At 42.0% G+C, this 13,466-nt stretch overlaps 1 protein-coding gene across 1 annotated transcript in view; it reads right to left on the bottom strand.

Annotated features, from left to right (window-relative positions):
• The window catches only part of LOC149298322 (5' exonuclease Apollo-like), a 65,646-nt gene that overhangs the window by 1,101 nt on the left and 51,079 nt on the right, over window positions 1-13,466 (bottom strand). The window lies entirely within an intron of this gene.

The raw sequence follows: 13,466 nt of genomic DNA, 5'->3' as shown, positions 1-13,466 counted from the left end.
ATAATAATAATTTGCATTCCTCCATAAAGGGGAAAAAACAAAAGCACTCTCCTGACCTAGAAGTAGTAGCTCTGCTGCAGAAGCAGCCCTTCCGTTTCCATGGCCTAGCATTTGTTGCCACTGATTGGCTACTTGTAAAAGAGCCTGCGCTGGAGGTGAGTATATCTAGTGCAGAGGTATGTGTTCGCTAGAACTCATCGTCTGCATAGTAACTAGTTTTGGGAAGCGGCAAATGGACGCCACAAGTGGTCATCATTTTCATTAACATGCCTTTGATGAGTGGAGTATCCAGGGCCGGCCGAAGACTTAACGCCGCCTGGGGCGAAGTTTAAAATGCCGCCCCCCGCCGACGCCGGGGGGGGGCGGCATTATCTACCCCCCCACCCCCACCGGTACTTACCCTTAAACAGTCCTGCGGCGAGTCTCCCTGTGATGCCACGGTGCCGGCTTGTAATGCTGAGCGCCGGAAATTCACGTCACTTCCGGCGCTCTGCATTACAAGCCGGCCCCGAGACCGAACAGGGAAACTCGCCGCAGAGGAGAGAGAGGGGCGCCGAGCGGGTAAGCGAAAACCACTCGGTGCCCCTCTCTCTCTCCTCCGCTTCAAAAAAACCCGCTTGGGGCGGCAAAGTGCCGCCCCTTCTGAAGTGCCGCCTGGGGCAATTGCCCCAGTCGGCTCCATTGTAGGGCCGGCCCTGGGAGTATCCCTTTAACGTAAGGCTGAGATAACTGATCCCCACTGCAGTTGATATACCTGCCAACGGTCCAAGTATTTGTAAGATAGTCCCTGTGTTGGGGCACTATTGCAGTCATGGGGGAGCAGAGGCCAGTTGGTAGATGTCATCTGGCCCACAGAGTTGAAAAACCAATTAAGATCTTTGTTGTTGCAGCTCAGACCTCCTTTGCACCCTGCACAAACCCTCCTCGCGGTGTTAGTGGCTTGGTTAATTAAGAATTTTATTTAATTTCCACTCTAAAAGGTCAGTCTCGAAGAGAAAAAAAGGATTTGTGGTGTTTCGTGTTAAGCATGAATCACCGCTCTTTGTCTGTCAGCAACACTTCATTTGCTTCCTAGGAAAGAATCAGAAAGGCACACTAAACTATACAGGTTGACTACCTGTATGCATGACACCAAGGCTTCTAACATTCTCAAAGCATGACTTCAATGTGTAGTGGTTTCAAACACATCAAAAAGTAAACTGCACTAAAACATTTTAGTATATTTTCCGTTAGATTTCTGTCCTGTTATATTTTCTCCACCATTGTCTACTGCTACACATTCTCAAAGACAGAACTAATAATTTAGGATCTGACCTGTGTCTCAGGTAACCTAATTCTAGGACCATGTATGAAAGAACACAGCGAAATGGGGAGTGTGTGTCCATGTGTAGTAGGTATGTATGTATTTGTGCATTGCACCTTACTTGAGATGGTTAGCAATATGTGAAAATGATATTCGTAGAAGAGAACATGGATGTTGTGGTCCCTTACTGGGAAGTCCTCCTGGAGAATGGTATAAGTTGCAAGCATACTCAATGGTGTTGAAAAAGTCACACTCCTTGCCAGTACTCACCAGTGATGGTCACCGCACACTAGGTGACAAACTGTGATCTGTGCTAATATTGAAGATATTTTCAAAAGTTTCTCTCACATACCCAGCATATGCCTCTTAGTCATTCTTAAAACTTAACATGGTTGTGGAAGATCCACATGAGTAAGAAGAGCCTGGAGAGTTACACAGTTGGTGAGCCCTGATGCCAACCTTTAGGACCTTTTGCAACTATTGACTCATTGTGGTTTTCTCATCAGTATGGTAACAAAAAGACAAATGTAATAGAAATTTACTTATCATAAACATCTACTTTTGTAGTTGCTATTCGCTGACATTTTGATCTTGCCGTGAAAAAAGCAAGAAAATTCAACATATTTAATTAAATAGTAGAGAATCACTGTTGGTCAGTAACCTGTAGACGTTAGATGTGTCCTACAAAACATGGCCAATATTGCAAACCTAGATTTTGTTGCCCTCATCAATGTATGACTGTCTTAAAACAGAGCAACCGGGTCCATCGCAAAATGTTATTTTTAAATTACTGCCCCATTTGCATAACTAATAAAGCCACATCACGAGTCCCCCCATAAAACATGCTGCAGGAAAATAAGAACACCATTTCCAGCACAATGGCAATGTAGCCTTGTTGTGGACATAAACAGTCTGGAGTTAAGGGCGGGTGTCTGTCGTAGACTGAACAGAGCCATAAACAGGATTGGTATAGCCTGAAGCACTCGTGGATGTGAGGCCAGGCAAACTGATAGCAGAGAACCATAATATCAAACAAGGAGAACAAGATGAGTCACTAGTGATACCCCATAGGAGAACATGGCAGGTCACAAGCTGGGCTGAGGTGAAACACTAGTGCATGGTCTACAAGGATAATGGTATGATGCATAGTGACGCCAAGGAGTTGGAACCACAACTGTCCTGTAAAGTCTTCTTCCAACTTTTAAGGGAATAGAACCCTATATGTCAGGTTACATATGTTATGCTTTAACTGTTAGTTCGGTAACATATTGCATTGCCACTTTCTTGTCACATTGTTACGTTTTCCTTATTCATATTCTCTGCTGGGAATACTTTATAGTCATGTAACACAAAATCACACACAGAGAGAATGGTGTTACATTAGTCCTGCTAAGGTTTATTTGGTTATCGATTTGGAGTACAACGAAAGTACAACAGGTACTTTAATGGTTGGTCTGTCATCTGACTTACACCATGGAGGCACATCTAATACTCTTTAGGCACAGTAGACATGTTAACATTCTTTAATTTTAGTTATCATTGTGTTCTTGGCAACAATGAAGACACTTCATGAACTTCAAAAGTAACAGATAATTAAACTCTAAATGGAGGCATAAAGCATGAAATAAAACTGGCAGTTATTGATTGATTTCCTGTTTTAAAATTGTATTCATTTCGGATGTTTCTCCATACTTATCATTTCAGCTAACCCAAAGGGGCTGAGTTGGGCAACTCTTCAAAGTTGGTAATATCTATTACATAGACAGGAAGTTCAGATGAGTTTTTTTTTTCCTTTGATAGAAATATGCTTGGAAACTGATAAGGATAAAAATAGTTGAAATCCTTGAAGACTTTCCAGATCCTTGAGATGGGGGAGTGCATCTAAAGGATAAAATATAACAGACCCCCAGGGGAAGCAGTGGTTGCAGCAGCTGCAAAGTTATCACTCCAGGGTTCAGGGAAGTGTAATTCATTTTGTCATGGGGCATGTTTACTTAGCTTAGCTCTCTGTTTTGCTAGAGAGAATTAAGATTGTCAGCTCCCAATGTTCTATGATTTTGGGGAAAAATTATTGCAAACGTATTAAACTCGTTGTATCTTTTATGTATTGTTAAATCTTTAATAGCCCATCACAAATATTCTGTTATTTGCTTATGGCAACCATCCAAAGTGTTCTTAAAGCAGTCTGTATTATAATTGTATAGAAATACTATGGTTTGCTAGAGTAGGATGGGGGGGGGGGTGTAGGGCTTAAAATCTTCAAAAACAAACAAAATAGGGTTTTTCTGTGTTTAAATTCTAAGAGCCCTTAGAAATAAGTTCCTACAAATTATTCCAGGCAAAACAGTGGTAAATGTATAGGTAGCTAGAGAAAATAAAATAAATAGTTTTGAAATAAATAAATGGTTTTGAGCACCACTAAATTAAAATGAGGTCAGTGGGCACATATGTTGGACAGCCATGGCTGGGACACCTATATATATGAAGATTAAGCTCTATAATGTGTTCATATGTATTGTGTTTCTTAGTTTTATGTATGTTTCTTTTTATCACTTGTATCAGAAATTTTACATTTTATAAATATTTGTGCCTAGGGCATCTACAAACCTACAGTCAGCTTTCCAAAGATAGTCTTAGTCTTTGTTAATGGTCTACCCCCAATGCGACAATGATTTACATTGCATTTTATGGACCACCAACAGATTCCATAGAGCTATTACAATAGGGGGTTGAGAATGAATTAATTTGTTAAAATGAACAATACCATTAACATTGACAACATAAACACATGCTATGCTATGCTATACTGTTATGGAAGCTAAAGAGAGCCCTAACACTAAAAAGTATTGTAACTTTGATAATTACACTTCATATAGCTAAGTCAACTGTATTGACTGCAACAGAAGTGTCCATTAAATTGCGGCATCAAATTTTAACCATTGACCTCTTCCATCCCCCATCCAACCTTTCCAGCCATGTTTGAAGAGACCACCCATTGCCCCCACCTCCAATACTGCCAGTTTCATGAAGTGAGATTATTTTTACTTAATCTCTGCATGCCTTAACACCACTTTCCCAACACAAGAATGTGCTCCATTTAACACATCCCTGGTGCAGAAGAAAACAAACCTCTCCTTGACCTGTGTAGCATAACCTGATTTGACGCTGAGCAGGATTTATGTGTAACTAGACATTTTTAAAGAATTGAAAGGAAATAACTTGTTTGTTTTGCACAATTGCGCTAATCACTGAGATGTTCAATTGTTCCTTAAACTGTATTTTGTATTTTTTATATACAAGAAGGAGAATCTATAAATCTTCTTAATTTTGTTAAAAATATGAGCCTGGTACAAAGAGATGTAGTAACTTTGTTTTTCTTGTATGGGTGCCAGAGGTGGAAACAATGTAAGGTTATACGTGGGAGCACTGGCTCAAAATTTAACACAGGTTATGCGTAAAAAGTGATCACTTATTGTAATGGCATCCAATGGCATGTTCGTGCTGCTTATGGTGAAAAGACACTTTTATACGTAACTCCAACTAAGGCCAGACCAGGTATAACGAGGTGGCCCTGGCACTTTAAGGCCAGTGGCTGCCTTATCACATAAGTGCAGTAGATGGTTGGATATAACAGGCCACCATTATTGAGTGTTGCCAGTGGCTGCACACTGTGGCACATGATTTGCTGCTGGAGTGGCAGATCAGTTGTGTATGGAGGAATTGGGCAGCGACTGTAATGCCACTACTTAATGAGATGCTTAAAAGGGAGATCTCCCTAACAGTCCACTAACACTATGGAGGGCTGTGCCATGTTGACCCCTGTAGTTCCTTTCCATGCCATGCTTCCTGACATTGAGAAGAAAGGGACAGCAGCATGGAGGGGGCGACAGGTGGTGCTGCCCTGGGTTAGGGCAGCGCTGAAGGTAAATATGCCGCTGGCCTCAGCTCTTTTGAGTAGCAGCTCAGCATTAAAACATTGTACAAGGCATTTGGAATATCTCCTATGAATTATTTACACATTTTTCACATCATACATAATATATACCGCAGAAAAGGTTTAATTCCTACTTTCTTTACTTGCCCTTTCAATTGCCAACTACACTGAACGTTCCATCCGTCACACTGGACCAGCCTTAAAACCAAGTTCCAGTCATAATACACTGGCTACACTAAGACTGGACCCTGTCACACCCAGCATCACAGTCGCTCTTTGTTGACATGATGGTTTTGGGTAAGAAGAGTATGTATTAGTGTCATCATCGCATCATATATATGGAAAAAACATGTCCAGCTTAGAACTTGTATAGAGTTGTTACAACCTGCCTCTCTAATCCCTTGGCCTTAGAATGAGGGAATGAAGTAGCTGAAGACGCCAAGGTAATATTAGAGGTCAGGTATGTATGTTGAAGAAGTGATCTGCACAATGATTTTACATGAGGTATTCCCTTTATGCGAGTATCTTCATTGTTAGGGATGTTATGTCACAACACGGAGGGTAGAGCTGCCTTATATTGTGTATAGAGTGCGGTAGAATGGGTCAGATAGGATGGAGGGAGAGAAAACTCAACCACATAAAATATCTTTGCCCGGCATGTCACGTTAATGATGGCCACATATGATAGTCTCATATCAAATATAATACCCGTCATGTTTCACTCGAGCGAGGAAAGGTAATTTTATTTCTTAAATGTAATCACCATATGTATTAGGACACCAGCTGTGTTTTCAATGGAATTCTGCCTATTTGGCAGTTGCAATGACACCTATGTGCTAACATCTGCCATATCACTTCTCTTAGAATAACAGAGCAGGTGAAAATAAAAGCAGCCATTTATATTACTCACACTGGGTTTTTAATGATCCGAAAGCAGTTGGCAAAGTGACAAAAATAGATTGGTATGAACAGAAACTAGACACTACAGTGAAGGATATTCTAACACACCTTTGCATATGTATGTTTTGCATTTTTTTGTATAAGCACAGGTACATAACTACAGATTTCATACATATATATATATATATATATATTCATCACAAAACGCATCTATACAGTGTGTGCTACGGAGTTGTTCTAGACCGTTGGACCCCCTCAACAGGCCCACTGAATATTATTATAGTTACTGTGCTTTCTAAAAGTCAGACTGCCTGTGCAGTGAACCCATAGTTCCATGCAGGTTTCACATGGACAGTCCTGGAATAAAGAGGAACGTCCCGGGTTCTGTATTCACCTCTTTATGTCCTAGGAAACAATGGCTGTGTTATTCCACATTCCAAAGAAGGGATTGGACTGCCTTCGGACAAGTGAAAAGTGGATGTTTTCCATACTAAGCAAGGTCCTGAAATGCTTCTGGAAAGTATGAAAAGCAATGATCATCATGAGTGGGGGAGAGAGATGGCTTCCCCCCCATGCTCGCACTAATGCATAGAAAGAAGGTTATACTACTGTATAAAGGTGGACAGTTTCTTAGACCAATCTAGAATGTAGATTCTATGGGAAGAAGAGAGTCTTATTTGTCTGATGGGCCTGTTGAGGGGGTCCAACGGTCATTTCGGTTGATTTGCTAAAGGTTGCCAGGAAGATTTGCAGATGTATTATGGTTTCCATCACTTCATTTCACTTTTCCTTGGAAAATCTCTCCAATAACAAGGGCTATGCTGGCCCAACATATAGCATAGTTTAACGAGTACGGAGTTTTCACTGATTTAACTATGCTTTATACAGGACCAGCCAAGGGTTGGCCCTCCATAATGTACTAGGTGGAAAATAACCATTTGCTTGGGGTCTATAGCCTTAATGATAAACAATGCAGAAATGTCCTTTATATGCGTTGAAGGTATGAACTGTGTATTGAATGTAACATGATTCTAAGAAGTGGAAAGAAAGACAGGACTGGCATAATGTGGTTTGTTAAGGAACAAAGGGAATCATAGGATGTACAATAGTTTAGAGAGATCATTCTGGATTTGTTGTGCCAACATTTTTTTCATTATTAGTAAAATATGAATGGCCTAGAGCTTCACCTGATTTGAATGCGGTTCAACATTTTGGATCAGATGTGAAGGGTGCATTCAAAAACAACTTTGCTTGGACAACTCTAAGAAGTATTGAAAGATATAGAAGTCGACAGACAGATTAAGGGCTGTAAGCGAGGCTGGGAAAGGACATACTGACTACTGACATATAAGCTTTTACTAAGTAAAGTTTTGAACTCAAGGAGATGAAACCTGAACAACTATCTACCTGTTTTATTATTTATTTTTTTATTTAGCTATGAATGTTCTGTTCTTATGTTGGATTTTTATTTCTCAGCGCTCACAGGCATGGCCATGGCATTTAATTTAAGTTTCTTCTATTTTCCAAGATGCCTACAGAAAGTTGTAACATGCTTCCGCTGTTTTAGCATGAGCCTCTAGTATTAGAGATTGTTTACAACCATATACTTCCTCTGTAAATATATTATTACAGATATCTTATGGTGAGGCTATAATTTAAACCATGTCATGCTGCTGCAAGATGACAGCTCTCATACAGGACAACAGAAAATAACTGAGGTTATTTATATTCACAACCTAGGCAATATATAAGAAAAAATCATAAATGTGTAAAAATTAGCTTTAGGGGTTAGAGTATAATGTGAAATATGACAATTCTTGAAAAATATTTTAATAAGTGACAACATTTAAGTGTTTGGACATCAAAGTGTTATAATGTAGTTGTTTCCAGCTTTTTGTAATTTCCATTGATTGTGTTGAAAAGCTGCTCATGATAGTGTGTCAGAAATGTATTCATGCCCTGGTAACAATGGGTACGGACACACAAGTTTTTGTAAACCTAAGCAGGTACATCAAGCCTGTGCAGGCTGAAATGGTCTCCATTTAACCTTTTAAAGGTCCCCTGCTACAAGGGGACATCCTCTACGGCTGGAGGAAAGAAGGTTTCTACACCAGCACAGACGGGGGTTCTTTGCAGTAAGAGCGGTGAGATTATGGAACTCTCTGCCAGAGGAAGTGGTAATGGTAAACTCAATAAAAGAGTTCAAAAGGAGCCTGGACCTGTTTCTTGAAAGCAATAATATTACAAGTTATGGATATTAGATCAATAGGGACAGAACGTTGATCCGGGGATTTATTTTCCATATTTGGAGTCGGGAAGGAATTTTCCCCCTGGTATGGGGCAATTGGCATCTGCTTCATATGGGTTTTTTTGCCTTCCTCTGGATCAACAAAGTAGGGACACAATATGTATATAGGTTGAACTTGATGGACTTTGGTCTTTTTTCAACCTTATGAACTATGTTACTATGTTACTATGTTACTATATACTTGACGTAACAGTAGTACTAGATGATCAGTTAGACATATTGAGCACGTGCCTAGGTGTCCCCAAGATCTGGCGTCCATCTGTCCAATAAGAGCATAAGCGTATACGTGTGCGCATGCTTGCACCTAGGGTCTCCCAGGGTCTTAATATGGCACTGCAGAGAATGAAACTGCTTATTTGGGGGTTATCTGTCTCAATTTATTATAGTTTAACTGCACTATTGTCAAGTGTGATTTTCTAAAACATTAGGTACCAGACTATGAACATTTTAAGAGCACACATTAGATAGCGTGAGACAATGATGTCCTTCAACTGCAACCAGAGCCGGCCTTAGGTGTTCCGGCGCCCTGTGCAAACTACTCCTCTGGCGCCCCCCCTCACTACCCCCCCTCTGCCCCTTCAAACTACCCCCCCGTGCCTTCAAACTACCCCCCTCTGCCCCTTCAAACTACCCCCCTCTGCCCCTTCAAACTACCCCCCTCTGCCCCTTCAAACTACCCCCCTGTCCCTTCAAACTACCCCCCTCTGCCCCTTCAAACTACCCCCCTCTGCCCCTTCAAACTACCCCCCTCTGCACCTTCAAACTACCCCCCTGTCCCTTCAAACTACCCCCTCTGCCCCTTCAAACTACCCCCCTCTGCCCCTTCAAACTACCCCCCCTCTGCCCCTTCAAACTACCCCCCCTGTCCCTTCAAACTACCCCCCTCTGCCCCTTCAAACTACCCCCCCTGTGCCTTCAAACTACCCCCCTCTGCCCCTTCAAACTACCCCTCTCTGCCGCTTCAAACTACCCCTCTCTGCCCCTTCAAACTACCCCCCCTCTGTCCCTTCAAACTACCCCCTCTGTCCCTTCAAACTACCCCCCTCTGCCCCTTCAAACTACCCCCCCTCTGCCCCTTCAAACTACCCCCCTCTGCCCCTTCCTTCAAACTATCCCCCCTCTCCCTACTTCTCCTTATCCTAACTTACCTTGAGGAGTCCTGCCGGCATTTCATGTTGAGCGCTGGAATAGTCCAGCGCTCAACATGAGATGCCGGCACCGCGACGGAGTCACGGAGAGTAAGGGGCGTCGAGCGGTTGCTGTGAACTTCACGATCAACCGCTCGGCGCTTCTGCCCGGCACATAAATGAAAACATTGTTGGGTTTTTTTGTTGTTTTTTTTAACTTTATTTAACATCCTCCATGTTAAATAAAGTTAAAAAAACTTTATTTAACATGGAGGATGTTAAATAAAGTTAAAAAAAACAACAAAAAAACCCAACAATGTTTTCATTTAGGTGCAGAGGGGGCGGCAGCAGACCCCGCGGCGGCGGACCCCGTGGCGGCGCCCCCTGGAGTGTGGCGCCCTGTGCACACCCCAAAGGCCAGCCCTGACTGCAACCTCTGCCAGGTTGTCACACAAGAAACCGAGTCAACCTAGTACGATCTTGCCGAAAATCACTGCCTAATATAATATCTCTAAAAGCATCTTGTATCAATATGCAGTAGTTTTACCTAATGTGCATGCCTGAAAATCACTGTTTTACTCGAAGTGTCTGGGTAAAGCGCTGCTTCCCAATAGCTCTGGGTTAGTGTCTTTAACTTCTGGACAATGGAGAGCATAGGTCCAACACCAGCCCTATCCATTCTACCCAGCTCATTCCCACCCATTTTCCCACAACAAAGTGGAACTGCTCCATTATTACAGCCACACCGCTGAAAGAGATAGAGTGCCAGACCCAGAGAGTTCTTATTTATGTCCTTTTTACTTGTGATTTCCATTCACTTGCAAGCCTCGTATACATCAAAATACACAATGTATCCTGGAACCTTTGGTATATACTTGAATTTTTCATATTTAAACCTTTGTATATGTTTAGGACGCTCACACAATTAGCATCTGAATCAGTATCATTAGATTTCCTGTTTTTCAGATTGTGGATGAGCTCAGTGTTCTTGGCAGGCTGTATCAGACTGAAACAAAATGTGATATATAATATACTAATTATTGTCTCCAATTATTTCTTTAAGATGAAAGGCAGTTTTATTATTTGCGAAATCAGTATCCTGGTTTATCTCAATTAAATTAATCAAGTAAACTATTACCAAGAAGTCAGTAGGGTGCTTTCACTCTACTGCTATAGTCATGCATAATAATTTATTTCAAGTAATAGAATTCAGCCCAAGTACTTCTTGGTAGGAAAACTCCAATTAGAAGTCCCAGAGAACATGTCTGAGCACCTGCAGAGAGCCTTTTGTAGGATGTTTGCTGAATGCAGGTTTACCAACACACAAATGCATATGTGATTATCTCACTGATTTACCCTTAGGTTATACATGAATAATCTAGATCTTCTCACAGTAGAAACTTTCCAGATTGTAAACTCATCTGAGCAGGGCACTCCTTACCTTTGAGTGAATAAATTACGTGTCCTTTAATTTCAACCATTTCAGATAGATTTCTATTGAACCATAAACAAAAGCCACAAGACAGACCCTTTCTGACTCCAGCAGATTGAGGTCAGTTACGCACACAATACTTAATATATCTACTGAATGTGCAAATACATCTTTTCATATCTTAGTTACCCTTGAACAGGGCCGGCCCAAGGCAAAATGCCGCCCCCCCTTATCTACCCTTCCTCTCCCTCCGTCCCTGCCGCCCCCCCCCATTATCTACCCTTCTCCCCCCCCCTTGTACTTACCTTTCAGCAGTCCTGCGGCGAGTCTCCCTGTTCGGTCTTTCGGCGCTCAGCATTACAAGCCGGCACCGAGACCGAACAGGGAGACTCGCCGCAGAGGAGAGAGAGGGGCGCCGAGCGGGTACTGACAGCTTGGTAAGCGAAAACCACTCGGCGCCCCTCTCTCTCTTTCGCTTTTTAAAAAAAAAAAAAGGGCTTCAAAAGTGTCGCCTGGAGCGGTTGCCCCACTTGGCTCCATTGTCGGGCCGGCCCTGCCCTTAAAGAAAGATTTCTATTATTTAGAGAAAAAATCTCTGTACTTAGGAAGATCTTACAGTGTTTGGGCCTACACAATGCACTGTGCAGTCAGTGTGAGTTGAAACTGTCAATTGTCTACAAAAACCACTTAGCCTTGAATATTTTAAAAATATATCAACTCTAATTCTGGAAGAAGATCAGAATTAGTACACGTGTTACTTCACCTTAACTATGCAGCAGCATTGAAATATAACATGTATTTTATTTTTATTTTAGCTTGCATCCACTTCCACCATATACCTCCAATAGGAATGAGATTCTACAATCTATCATCTACCAAAAACAGGTCATCTAAGTAGAATTTTTAGAACAGTTGTTTATCCCAAGTCTTCAGTACATTAGTACAGGAGGATGTATGGACAATGCCCATCAATAACCGTTAACCACTGCACTCACACAAGTGACCATAGACCTCAGTAAAGGTACCCTTAGTATACTCATTGACAAGTCAATGGCCTCTTAGAGCATCCCTATCCCACAGACTCAAAAAACCTTTATAATAAAAAATGTCATAGGCACACTATATCAAGCCCAACCTTGGGCACAGAGTCTCTGAGCTGCTGAGGGATGGATCTACAGCTTGATTTATGGAGCCATAGCTTGATTTTATTTTTCTTAACCTCACATGAATCAGTCTAACTGAGGTGTAAGAGATGCTATAAAATACAAAAATATATTCTGATTATTATTTAGTTACATGCAATAAGATTTTAGATTACCTTTTCTTTAGGTCTTTATTGTCATGTTCTATTTACCCATCACAAGATAACTTAGTAGATAGCTGTCTATTTAGAATTTGTCACAAAATGCACAAGACACTTGTCTACCAAGGTAGACTAGACTCTCTGTATTCATTATTATAGGACAGTTGACAACAAATATGGCTGCTGTTGTGACCCTTTACCTTTTAAAAAGGATGTGGCAATTGTGTAACATTGTATACATAGAAAGCCCCTTCTGAGGCTTCAGAGCCATTGAAAATTAGTGGTTCATGAACATCTAGTTAGTCAGTCGGTACATTGGTCAAAACATGTAGCCCCCCCCCAAAAAAAAAAACTTGCATATCTAGAGTGAAAATGAGAAGTCACCTAGGACAAAAAGTTCTAATCAATAGGCTACTATGCTTTCAAAAACAGGAACAAACCAAATTCAAACAGTACTCTGTCTTTACTTGTCTCCAACAAAGTCTAAAGTCTAAGCTGAGCCCAATAACAACATAAAGGATGACCTCTGGCTTTCCTTCAAAAGAATAATTTTAGCAAATAATGGTAAAACTGGTCTCCACTACTCCGTAATCACAAGGTATTAGCAGACAGACATCCTTCAAAAAAATCTCAACTGCACTTTCAGTAAACAATTATCACCATTTGCAAATTACTAAATGGGACTAGCAGGGCCGGACTGGCCCACCGGGATACCGGGAAATTTCCCGGTGGGCCGGAAGGTCCGTGGGCTGGGCGGCCGGCAGACTTACCATGAAGACAGCCGCTGAGCGGCTGCAAATGGCAATGAACGCCTCCCTCGGTGCCAGGGGCGGGCTGGGCAGGGGGGCAATTGCCCCCCAGGCTTCCCGAAATCTAATCAAAGCGGCCGCTGGGTGCTGATGCGGCCGGCCGGCATCAGCACCCAGCAGCCTTGTGCGATGGCCGTCTAGTGATGGGAGCAGTGTGAGGGGTGAAAGCTCCGCCCCCTCGCACTGACCTTTCACCCCTCACGCTGCTCCCATCACTATGCGGCCATCAGATTAGTGATGGGAAGTTCGGATCATTAAAGTGAATCGGATCATTTCGATTCGTTCACTGAAATGATCCGATTCATGATCCGGATCTTCGGATCACTCAGTGTGTCTGCACGGAGTTACTG

The sequence above is a fragment of the Sceloporus occidentalis genome, unplaced genomic scaffold (assembly GCF_023333645.1).
Source record: "Sceloporus occidentalis isolate IW3139 unplaced genomic scaffold, rSceOcc1.0.p SCAF_33, whole genome shotgun sequence".
NCBI classification, from domain to species: domain Eukaryota; kingdom Metazoa; phylum Chordata; class Lepidosauria; order Squamata; family Phrynosomatidae; genus Sceloporus; species Sceloporus occidentalis.
Note: the sequence above shows the minus strand (reverse complement) of the source record. Positions and strands in the feature narration are given on the sequence as shown.